This window comes from Aphis gossypii, chromosome 1, assembly GCF_020184175.1.
Source record: "Aphis gossypii isolate Hap1 chromosome 1, ASM2018417v2, whole genome shotgun sequence".
Classification (NCBI taxonomy): Eukaryota; Metazoa; Arthropoda; class Insecta; order Hemiptera; family Aphididae; genus Aphis; species Aphis gossypii.
In genome coordinates this window covers 3835697-3849901 of record NC_065530.1, presented here as the reverse complement: position 1 = coordinate 3849901, position 14205 = coordinate 3835697, and the positions used below count along the sequence as shown (strand labels likewise).

General features: G+C 27.3%; 1 long non-coding RNA gene across 2 annotated transcripts in view; it reads right to left on the bottom strand.

Annotated features, from left to right (window-relative positions):
* The window catches only part of LOC126549143 (uncharacterized), a 105729-nt gene that overhangs the window by 76735 nt on the left and 14789 nt on the right, over positions 1-14205 (bottom strand). For both annotated transcript variants that reach the window (XR_007603326.1, XR_007603325.1), the window contains exons 2-3: positions 13965-14071; positions 13798-13834 (exon numbers count right to left, since the gene is read on the bottom strand). This is a non-coding gene — a long non-coding RNA (uncharacterized LOC126549143). The remainder of the gene's footprint in view (positions 1-13797; positions 13835-13964; positions 14072-14205) is intronic.

Sequence of the window (14205 nt, the reverse complement as noted above, 5' to 3'; positions counted from 1 at the left end):
AAAAAAAATAGAAAATTTTTAAATATGGTCTTTAAGTATATTTAAAAATTCTAAAATTTAGATTTCGAATACCAACATAAATTCATTGTTGAAATAAAAAATAAAAATGGCCATGCTTGGAGAATAACACTTACTGTGGATCACGAGAGTAGACACGGAGGATATGGGAGATAGATTCCCCACATAATGTTTTTTATATATATTTTATACATTATAAAAAAATAAAAATAAAAAAAATAAAAATTTTTTTACGAAAATTAGCTAGTTTCTTGGTATATATAATATCCCCTCCCCTCCTAATGAAAATTCCTGTTTACGCCACTACTATAGATAGTATTTTCATCGAAATGAGTTGTATTTAGTTTTTTGACATTAATTTCATTCCAAGCTTCACTCATTATATTCAGTAACACAACATCACCGTATGTTATATATATACGTATATATAGTGACATTTTTCCTCCGTCGCTGTCACTCCTACACCGAATTGTATTATTTTGTACTGTCGTAGTCCGTAAAAAGTCACTAGAAAAATATCAAACCGAACGTATTCTTGATGAGCGAGTAAGCACACGTGTGTCGTCGACCCTAACCCCATACCACCATCACTCATGCCACTAATCATCGAGGAAGTCCTGGGCAGCCTGAGTATCCAACAAGCGTATTTATATGCATAAACTCATTGCACACACATTTTTTTTTATTAACATATTGTCATATTGACTATTATACATCATCGTTGTAGCCACACGACGTATTTAATATTTATAAATATGCAGGACTACCAGACAATAAATGGTATAGGTATAAACATATTATACATGTATAAATATATGATATGATCGTACGTCATGATCTGTTCCCAACCAAAAATGTCCTTGCTCTCCTCTGAGACCACAGGAGATGAGCGTATCATAGAATATTACATGAGGGCTATGCCCGTTTCCACTAAAAGTGGACATTCCCCTTTTCCACCAAAAGTGTAGGTACCTTTCACTTTTCCACCAAAGATATACACCTAATTTAACCATGTTTTTACTAAAAAATTATATACTATTTATAAAAAAAAAAATTTCATGCAGTAATAAGTTTATTTAACACATTCATGTTGGGTTGAAAAAATGATATATTACTGTATATTATATGAGTATCAATATTTAAATTCTGTAATATTGTTATATTATGTGAAAAAGTGTACTTATATAATGAAAAATTGCATAATATATGATTTTCACCACTATAATTTAATATAATAGTATTTACATTATATTTCGATATTTTGTACAATTCCATGATTAAAGGACATTTGAATAATTTGAATGGTAAAACGTTTCAATTCCTATACAAAAGGAAAATTAATTTTGAAAGAGAATCTAACCTAACCTAATCTATTCTTGATATTGTACAAAATTATGTTGTAATTGCATATTATACAATTTTAAAAAACAAAGTTCATAATATAACATTATAATATATAAAGTTATAATTTTAAAATACATACTTTTTGCGTAATTGGCATGTCTTAATTCAAAAACCTCGTATCGTTTTCAATAATTATTAACTTTGAACATAACAAAAAAATACAATACATAAAGTTATTTATATTTTCAATATTGTGATTTAACATAAAGTCGTAAAATAATATTGTAAGCAATCTGTGTACCGCCTTTCCACTCTCGTGTCACTCTCTCAGTCAAATACAAAACTAAATATTATAAAAACGATATTTACTAAATTTAAGTTTGTAAAATACAGTTATTTTTGGTGAAAAAGTGAATACCCTATCGTAAAAGTGGGAACGTATATATATTATATCAACATAATAGCTGTAGCCTGATAAGCGACGACAGTCGCATCACATATTTTCATTTATTTTCGGATTGCGTGTGTTCTGAAACACAAAACCAAGACAATCGGTATAAAAAGAACCGTTTTGAGTAAATACCTAAAGTTTTAACAAACAAATCGCATCGTCGAAGGGGTTAGCCACCGTTGCCTGTTGCCATATTGGTGTCGCGGTTGGCGGCAACAGAGCGTGGCATCGTTCACGGTGGATCGCACGCCCGTCGACTTTTTGACAACCATACAACAAACACATCCAATCCATTATTATCATCGTCATCATTATCGTCATGTCCAGGGGCACATGTGGTGCTCGCGCGTGCTAACCAAACACTGCATTATAATAATATAATAATACGTTATTCCAGAAGGACGGCGACAGAAACCTGTCGGAGTTCGTGTTGATATAATATTTTATATTGTAATAATATAATAATATATAGTGTATAGTTAGTGTATGTGTACATTTACACGTAACTGCATAATACGTATGCATCAGTTATTATATTGTTCCGATATTTTTCTACAGCCTAGACGATAGCACATCTGTAGTACATGCCTTAATACGTACGCTGTCAACTTTGAACTCGTGTCTGGTGTCTCGTCGTCTTACATTGTATTACCGAACGATAATTGTTTACTATATTATAAATTATGTGTTACTTATAATATACCTACGAGTATAGATATTAGATAGGTATATAATATGTGCGACGTGTCAAACGGCAATAATTCATTGTGAGAATAGCGCTGAATAAAAACAAATGAGTTAAAAAGCAACTAGAGAATACATAATATTATACAATGATTATCCTCAATAGTCAATGTAATATATTAACAATATATTATAATTAATGGTGATATGCGTCTCTATATTATAGGATAAAATGTAAAACGGGTCTGATGGACAACAATATTGAACCATATTATAATTGCATATATTGTGCATAATTTTACATAGTATATCTGATGCACACGGACTCGCAGACTTGACAAGTATACTTGAGTAAATATATTCAAATACTTTTTAAGTACTCGAAAACGTATTTTTTCGTTTTATTTTGTTCTAGTCACAAAAAATGTACATAATAACATATTTTTAGATGATATTACTAAAAAAAGTATTTTAAATAATATAATATAATCTTGATCAAGTACTTTTTATTTTTAGTTTAAATATTTTCAATTTTCAATTTTATTGCCCTAAAACTAATATGATATAGAGAATAATTCAGATATTATCTGGATTAATAATGGTCGTATATAATGAAATATTTTTTATAGAACTTTTATCCAGCCTACGATTCAAATATCTGTTCAATAAGCAAACATATATGAGTAATTTGTGATAATCATAAAATGATACTATGTAAAATATTCTCTAAAATTCATATAAAATACAAAACTACTTCAATACTTTAACTACTTTAAAAGTTTAAACCACTATCATAATTCTAGTTAATTTTGGGACATATGAACACTTTTTTAAGCACGTGGTAAAATTAATTAAAAACGAGTTTTATTACAATAACACTTTTAATTTATATTTTCAAATAAATACTCAACGAGATATTAAAAGCAACTTAAAATTGGTTAATTTTAGACAAGTACCTACAACAATTAAAAGATAAAAAATAATTTGGCTGTAGGTGAGTAGCTAGCCCGAATAATTATCATAATCTATGTAGGTACCACAATATATACCTATGTTCCTGGCAGATGCGGTGATCGTTACATGGCGATAAATTAAATGTTCGACACGTGTGGGCAGTTTTATCTTTACATAACATGACTTATATAATAGTAATTAAATCATTGAGTTTTAAGTTTTTGCTAAAACAACGATTAAAAAAAAAAACGACAAAAAAATATTATTTATAAGAATACTTTTATTATTTTCACAATATTATCATATTATATTCTACAACTATAAGAAAATAAATATGACATGAGGTACCTAAATGAAGAAAAAAGTAATCCAGCGGTAACACCTTAATATATTATATACTTGTATAAAAAGTATAAGAGTAAGTCAATTTCATATCTAATTTAAACTTTTTTTTTTTAAAGCAGCCTAGGCAAGTGCTTATTGATTTCACGGGTATTAGTCTAATGTTAACAACTTAATCACCAACTAAAATGTTGGTCTATTTGTGATTATGATGTGTGCATCTGTGCACGCTTGATACACAACCGTTTGTCGTACGCCCGATGAATACGTAACACGCTCGAACAGCGACCTTTCATAGATAAAATAATATTGATTTATTTCAGTTTATTAGTTATCAGTGTGCGAGACAAAAATGAGATCAAGCGTTAGTCAAGAATAAAATTATGCTTAAAATGTTTCTCCGCTACTCTACATCCCACTCACGCCTGCGATACTCTCCATCCGTGACTTAGTATTAAATTATAATTTGTTCATTTCCCAGTTTAATCTAGTACTACGTGTAATAATTATTATCAGGTCCCTGGATCACAATAGCAATGCAATAAGCATTATTCACTTATGCACTTGAGATTATGAGAGGTAGGGATGATGACTTATAATTTATTTCATTAAATTGCTTTTTAAATAAGTACATGGTTAATTTGGACTTTTTAATGAAATAATAACAATTAATTTTGACATTTAGCAAGTCCCAACAAATAGCAAACAATCCAACTTGTTGTAAAATGCTTCATATACTTCTATAAATTATGTGGTTCATACTAACTAGACGCAAAATTGAACTCACTTAAAATATTTTTGAGATCTCTGGATTTTATTTTAATAAATAAATTTATTCATCTAATGAACATAAAAATAAATTATTAACAAAACCTTATTTGTATTTATTTCGATGTATTATAATATTATCTCGACACAAATAATAATACCCATGTATTGTAACAAAATGCAACAAAAAAAATTCACATTTATTGGAATAAAGAAGATATTCAAATATTTGCTAATCAATGTACCATCATAGGTCATACGCATTTTTAAAACGAGCTTTCAATACGAGTAGATATCAGGAGAAAAACAACTAGAGAATACACATACAACGATTATTCATAATAATAAATAACGGTATTTTCCAATTTTTAGAGTTACGTTTTGTTACGATATCACATCTAATAATATATACGCGTACCTACTACATTGTAAATATCATATTATATGCGTATAGGATATATAGGTACCTACTTACACATTCGTTTGTATGCCGTGAATATTATTACGCATAGACGAAACCGCGAGCCAAACCGACCTAAGTTCACGACATTTCCGAAATATGAACACACATATTACGGCGTGGAAAAGGGTGGTTGTCGGAGGGGTATCCGCGAGAGAGAGTGTGTGTGTGTGTTTCAGCGGTACATAAAGAAACCGAAATCTTATTTAGAAAACAATGGCCGAAAAAAAAACCGGCCTCCACCGATGAAACAAGGTTAACCTCGTTTCGTAATATATGATTTCGTACCTATACCTAATGCGACGATAATATACGCACGCATATAATATTGTACACATTATAACGCAGGACGTAGAGTCGTATCCTTGGAAATATATTATTGGACCTATTGTGATTTTTGGTTATCGCCGCACTGGTGTGAGATTGATATTTTATTATTCTCGCTCTTTCTCCGATCGTTCTTTCTTTCACGTGTTTTTTTTTCTTTCCGTTTTCGTCTTTCGAAACAACGAACGACCGGAGACCGACCAACCGTTTTGTTTTCTCGCCAATAGTAATAATAATACCGTTATGTTCAATATTGTGACGGCAACATGGTCACTGTAATATAGATGTAGTACCTATCTAAACCGTGTATCATGAATAATATCAAAATAATATTTATTAAACACGGTGTTCTGAAAATAATGGGTTAAAAAAGTAGGATCCACGATGATATTAATTATTAGAGGATAAATTTAAATTCAAATCAATTTTTTCCGACTGCTCATTACTTTCTAAATTCGTTTCACACATCAGAATATTTAAGACGAGACATCATCCGTATCGTTATGACATATTATATAATGGTATACAATATTAAACTAAGATAATCTCAATATTATCCTATAATAATTAAAAATAATTGGTGATAGACAATACCAAAAAGTTGATTGACACGTTTAATTGATGACCGAGAGGGTTATCCTTTATATTATATGCTGTATGCCTGTATATAAGTATTTTTATTGTACAAACAATGATTTTCCTACAGTAATTAATTTTTAATCGCTATCGACAGCGGTGCCGAAAAGAAGAAAAAGCCTACATTAATATATGTACGAAGTCATGGTGCTATAAATTATTATTGTAGTGTCACATCGAAGAAACCGTTTTCCTGATTACAAAAAAGTACGTTAAAAAAAAACTATGTGTCAATAGCGAGGACAAACATACATCAAAAGAGTTCGTACCTTACGCGTTATAATTTACTGCCAGTTAGGTGTGCCTAACATACACTACGATAATTTTTATACTGCACCAGTCTACATGTGAAGTTAGATATTTTATTGATACAAATAATAATGTATTTTCGACTATATATTATATTATACATTGTAAATGATCACCACGAACAGAACACGACGTATTATCACGATTAATTTATCTATAAAAATAAATCACGACCTACCTAACTCACGTGTAGTAGCAGCTACAGTATAGGTACCTATATACTCATATGTACAAGGTGATTGTTTTAGAGTTACACTCATTTTATCTTTTTATTCAAAAGTTTATTAACGTTTTAGAATTGTTTGTCTTATATAATTCAGAAGCCGTATCAAAAAATATTGTTTTTAGTATGATGGCATTCACAATTTAATGTCATATACATACTCAGAAATAAAATATTTTTATGAGAGTTTTAATAAATTAAAGCCTAATTTAAAATTAGTATATAAATATAAAACATAAAATAATTATACATTATAATATAAGATAAGATAAGTATAAGCATTAAAGTAGGCAATGACGTTGCGGACAAATACATCAAAATTGCCGTCTCCGATACCGACACAAATTCACTAGACCTCCCTCTTGCGATAACTTCAAAACTCCACAAAAATCAATATTAAAAAAAATTGCAAATACTATAAAAAAGCCAAACCACTAAATTCAACCAGATCAAGAGCATAATTTTCAGAAGGGGAAACCCCTAATTTAAACCGAAAAGAAGAAATTACATAAATCGCCTAAGAATGGAGATACCTGGATAACGCACGGGTTCCTGATGTCAAACGATGAACCCATCTGCAAAGCTTGCAATACACAAATCACAGTCAAACACATCATCATAGAATGTCAAATGTAGGTACTAACAGAAACGCACAAATCTCAACTTGACGGAAACACTCGATTAAATTCTTGGACCAAACTCCGATCAAAATACAAAAATTATAACCTTCTTAAAACTAACCAACCTTATAGATAAAATATAATTTTTAAGATAATTTAACATTATGCAAACTTCTTAAAAATTGTAATTAGTATTTAAAAGATTAAATAATGGCCCCTGCTGCCGAGTAATATTTAAAGACCAATAAAAAAAAAAGTATTTAAGTTCTGATGAGCAAAGTAGGAAACGAACATTTTAATTGGTATATTTGCATCATTACACCCCGCTTAATTAAGCTTTAAGTACTTATTGTTGATTACCTAAATATTTTAAGTTTGAAATTCTATTTTTATTTGGTGAAATTCTCAAATTATTTTGTCATAATATTCTGTCATTCAAAAAAGTAAAAAATAAAATATTTTTTGTAAAACATTGATTCGTAATAACTCATTAGTGCCAACTTGACAAAAGTCTTCAAATTAAAATTAAATATATAAATTATTTTAATCATCCCAAACAAATTAATACGCTTTGAGAAAACAAAAGTTTTTTTAGCTTTAAAAGAATAATATATTTAAAAAGTATCATTGTTATTCTGCAAACAATATTATTCAAACTCAATCAAATTATAAATTATATTAATTTTAATTTAATAGACACATTAAATCACAAATCATATAAATTATAAAACTGTTGTAAGACAAAATACGTCTAACTGCAACATGCGTGCAACTGTCAAAAACATAAGTATTCGTAATAGGAAAACGATTTTTTCCAAAATGTATAACCACATAATTAGTTCAAATTTTACTATTCTAATGCCAACGCGATGATTGAATATAATTGAAAAAATATGTTTTATTGATAATTATTTTATAAAAATTCATATTATTGACTATAAACTGAAAAAATTGTATATTAAATTATTATTTGAAAAAAATGTCTGAGATAAAAATATTATTATACTATTATAAGTTATAACTATATTCTAATGTTAAAAATAAAAATTGATTATTATTATAATATTAACTAAAATTTTAGTATAATTGTCGTGTCTTTAAATTTGAATTGCTCCAAATCGTTATTAAATGTTTATAAAAGAAATTAGACTCAAATGGACTGACGAAAAATATACACACTTTTTATTTTGGCGCGAATCGGAAATCTTCCATAAAAATATAAGCCTCTAATACAAAGCAAGTAAACCTATTAAGTATATTAAAATATTTGACAAGTCGTAGTTATTGGTATTGCAATATTAAAACTGACCTATCTACATCATAACAGTTGTGTAGCCGCAACGTGTGCACTGTGCATGCGAAGATTTATAATATGATAAATGTTGCCGAGCACGCCTCTCTCACCGGATTCACCCATCTGCACACGAAATATAGCTATATACTCATAACGAAAAGTGGCTAATTATGTGAACACACAAAAAATACGTTTTAAACTACGCGGTTCTGTTTTCGACCACCTACGCGTTCGTAAACGTATATTATAACCGTATCAATTATGTTTCAGGTACTATATCCAAAAACTGAGTATTTTTTCCATGTATTTTGTTTGTTTTTATAGGTACCTACCTATTTATTCTATAATCACACCGTATTCAGAAAATAAATTGTTGTGTCATAATAAAATATTACGTAGATATATCATATTATATACTCGTACTGTACTTGCCTTGAAAATTGGTAGAATCCTATTTATATAGTATATTGAAAACATACACTTCCAGATTTTTCTAGCAATTTTATAGTGCATTAATAAATGATGAGCAATGATGATTTTTTATACAGATAACAGAACCATTTTGAATCGAAAATATACACTAAAATCACGATAGCGTTATAAAATATGTACCCTGTAGTAGTCTAAAAATGTTCTTAGAATCAATTTTGTTATGTTATATGTTATCATCGATTCGAATTTATTCAAGAAAAAATATATTATTATGTAATGTAATAATTTTATTATACCGCCAACGACGATCACGGAGGTTTAAGATTATAAGTGGTTATGATAATAGTGTATTATATAATCAATAGTATGACCTACTGAAAATTATAATACTTCTTTAGACTTATTTGCCTCTTATCTAGTATACAAAAATACAACCCTTAATTTATCGTAACCTCTCTTATGGCCATCGGAGCCGGTTATTTATTTAGAAGCTACAATTCAGGAAATTTATAATTATGTAGAGCGAAAGTCATAAAATAAGACTTAGAAAAAAAAATCATTATAATGATCAACAATTATTATTAATCGTAATAAAAACAATTTCAATTCATAGAATAATTGTTGGTTTTTAATTATTTATTTATTTTTATATAAAAATAAAAATATTATTCATGTCAAATTGAACTACGATTTTTGAATTTTTGAAACAACGGTAACAAATATATTTTATTATAATATTAAAATTTCTAAGAACATTTTAAATTAAAGTTTAATTTCATCTGCATAAGACATGTTAGCAAACATTCAAACAAAATTTAATTTAATAAATTCAAACTACTCGTATTTTATGACAATATTTCCTTCGTGACCAATTTTTGTGCAAAAACGTTTAGTCTCCCACGTCCTTAATATTACTTATAATAATTATATTTATATACATCCATTCATTCTATTAATCTTTTATACCTATATGTATACCTAAATTAAAAAAAAAATTAATTTATAGATCTTGAATATTATATAAATGATATAGGTAATACTTAGTAGATATTACGATTGCGTCAATTAATATTGCATGCGTATAGTACAAAATCATTATACTTTATTGAAATTCTAAAACAAATACATTTTCAACAACAGTAAAAAAAAAATATAAAAATTAAGATTCAGTCATCAATATTGATATGTATTATGCTTAACCCTGTTTAGTTTTTACACCTAATTTAACTATAAAAGCAAAAATCGTAATAATAGTATAACACATATCTAACTATACCTACACGCGTGAACTAAAAACTATACTACCTACTACGTTTAAGAACGTGATGTTTGTGTAAAATAAAAATACTCTTTACATAATATTATATTGCTTGTGTAACAACTACTTATAAGTTACCTACGTACGTATGTAATATTATACGTTTAAGCCCGCTTACAAACATATTTTCAATAGGTAATTTTTTTTTTATTGTTGTTTATCAACGGTTTGTCCTTCAAGTAGTGGTAGTATTCCGTGGTGAGTATTGTATTGTACTTATAAGTACGTCGATACATTAAATGTTATTGCAATCGTTATTCCCGCGACTACGACGTACCTAATTATAATATTACAGCGTTCGCAGGAAAATAAAAATAATTTGTACAAATTTACGGTTTGGTACGTTGACTTCGTTATTATTATTTAGCGAATAAAAATGTGATAAAACCATAATTACGCACGGTTTAAATTGGTATATAAAATACGATGTATCCGACCGATAGATATAGGCGAGCTATAAACAATTGCATTTTTTTTTTATTACTATTATTTCATTATGATAATTATTAATTTATTATGCGAGTCGCAAGATACAAGTAGGCACAAATAACGTTACGCGCTAATAACATTACCACTGTTATATTTATATAGACAGAATTATTTTATAATATATTATTATCGAGATCTTTCTATGCACAAAAATACTTGACCATCTTGACCCATAATAAAATAATGAATGAAATTTATCGAATTTATTTGATTCACGTGATTTGCATCGATTGTTAATATCGATATTAAGATGAACTGTACATATCCACTGGTGGTATGATTTTCACTTCTGAGAATTTCGGCCGTTATTTAAAAAGTCTGATATTATATTTAACATAGCCCTAATTATTATGCAACTGCATCATAACTATTTTATTAGATTTCAGAAGCCATGGTTGACATGTCAGTTTATATGATAGTTAATATTTGATAATTTTATTTACTAATTTAATTAATTACCAAAATCAAAGAAATATAAATTACAAAAGAGTATTGGTATGTTGAAGAAATGGATTTAAGTACAATAGACTATCTTATGCCTAAAACTTGAGTTAACAGGTTTATTAAGAGATAACATACTTAATATAAATAAACGATCTGATGTAATGATAAATAATATTATTATTATGTATATCAAACTATTTTAATTAGGAAACTATTTTTAAGTTGAAAAATTTTATAAGTACCTACTGCTATTCTTAAAGTCTTAGATGCATAATTATAATATTATCTATGTATACATTTCTTTCTTTAACGTAATATACCATGTCCTGAGTACATGGTACCTTCGTTTGATGTAGATTTACAATAATCTTCAATTTTACAAAAGTATATAATAATTTCAACAAAAGGCACGTTATCTTAGTAAAGGTCATAAGAATAATTTTATTCACGTTTAATACTATTTATTTAATTTAAATTTTCTGTAAATGTTTGTGTTTAATTTTTGCTTACGAAATAAATAGTAAAAATTCCAAGTAGAGTCATATTCGTCAGTGTTAAGAGATTATAAATTTATAACGAAATCAAATACCAAAAATTTATCACATTTTACAATTCGCAGGACTTGAATCTGTGTACTCGTTTTAATGCGGCCGAAACGACTAAAATGGTAAAAACGGCGAGATTAATTTGTGCATCAGATAACAATATACTATCCGGCTAGAATCTATGGATCGAATTTATCAAAAATTCCAACACGCGCGTTCAGGCTAGACAGCCGCGGGGAACGCATTTCGCAATGGATAATAGACACACGGAATTCTGTTCACTTGATAAAAATGCAGTGTTCCTATAAACAAATTATAAGTAGGTATATGAAGTCGGAAGCTAAATAAAATGGACATCAATTACGCCCAAGACAAAATTTTAGTGTAATGTCGATATACCAATTACGTTCCTTATTTTTACCAACAATATACCAAATTGTACGTGACATTCATTCAAATTGTTTTACTTTTAAGTATGAAAATATTGTTATTAAATCTAATTCAATCGATTTTTTATTAAACATAAACGATCTGTATACTAAAATGTTTGAAAATTAAAAATTAATTTATTGATCAATTGATTATTGCCTTGTTGGTTAATAGTTATATTATATTTTATAACAGTATTGACAATTTTATTAAATTGTATTATTATTGCTTAATATTTTTAATTTTAAAATATTTTAGTATACAGATCATTTATGTTTAATTGAATATCGATTGAATTAGATTGAACAACAATATTTTCATATTTAAAAGTAAAACAATTTGAATGCATGCCACGCACAATATTTATACACACAAAAATAAATTTGAGTGTTTTAGACAAAAACAAGTTTTCATAATCTGTCAGATATTGTTATCAGCCCAATTGTTTCATTGCTTATAATACTATATATGGTATAACACATTGATGATAGCAGACACTTTTAGTTGTATAGTATAAGTTTGAATTGTGTAACGTTACAACATGAATCATTAAAAAAAAACTTTTAAGTGTAAAAGGTAAACCGTGGTTACTTCTTAACGACATAATTATTACGTATACAAACTAAAATAATTGAAAAAAAATAATAATTGGTTAAGTATGGAAAAAAACTTTATTTATATATAACTATATTATGTATAATACATTTTTTTTTATTTATTTGTTGTAGTTATTTAAATTACAAATTATTATTTTGTCAATTGATTTAATTTAAAAAAGCACAATTTTTAAACTAGTAAGCTTTCAATAAAATAATTGACTATATGAAAATAAGTGAGTTTAAAAATGACCTTTGTATATACTATACATATATCAATTATTACAATCGATCATTTAATAGTCGTTTGTTATTTAAATTTAAATTTAAAACATATAAAATAAATATTCATTATATCCAGTCAAATTTAAGTGAGTATAAACAAAATAATAACTAACTAAATACTAATAAATACTTAAGTATAATAAAAATAAACAGGCCCGGATAGACCCGGCGAGTTACCGAGTTAAACTCGGTGGGCCACTTAAAATTTAGACCGACTTAGTAATATATAATCGAAAATATTTGAATACCCCAAACTCTGTATTACTCTTAACAGCTCAAAAATGTATATAAATATGAATTAATGACTTTATATTATTGAAAAATGGGCCGCTAACATTTTTAGGGCTGGTTAAAATTTTAAAACTCGGTGGGCCGATACCTTCTCTATCCGGCGCTGAAAATAAATGACAATTGTGTACAGGTATTGTATAAATATTAAATAGTTTTACCTCATAATATATTATCCTAAACAATAGTTTGGAGTAAAACTAACTAATTAGTTAAATAAATATTTTATTCGTACGTATACAATAATAACTATCGTTAATTAAAATTATTAATTTTGTCAATAAGTATTACTAAAATTCATACTTATGTATGTTATGGTTTAATGACATTTTATAAAAAGTCCCACTATTGTTATAGAATATTGTATGAAAAACGAATATTAATATTTTAAAAACGTATGAATACTATTTTTTATTCAAAAACATGAAAAATATTTATTAATTTATTGATCTATATGTATATAGCTTAAAATTTAAAAATTATTTTTCATGACTGAAGCCTGAAGGTAAAACTAAAAGGTAAACGTGATTGGTTTACTTACCGTAAAATATAGGAGAAGAATAATTGGTACACTGATCCTAAAATACAAATGTTATATTAGGATAAATTGATTCATACCCAATTACAACGATTACCTTTATCTACCTTAGAATAACCATACACTCCATTAAAAAAAAAAATTATCCTTATTTTTAGCATCATACATACCCTTGTGTCGAAAAACTTCAAATGGAACGTTTTAAATCCCATTTTAATCTCGTTATCTTCATATTATATTATAATTTATAATTATAGGTATGCACATAAATAAAAACCTGTACACAAAAAAATATAAAATATATATTAATTGTTTTGTATCGATTCACATTGAAACAAGAGTTAAATATAATAATTCAATACAATTATTATGAATAATAATAAGCAAACATCATATGGCATGTTCTTTATT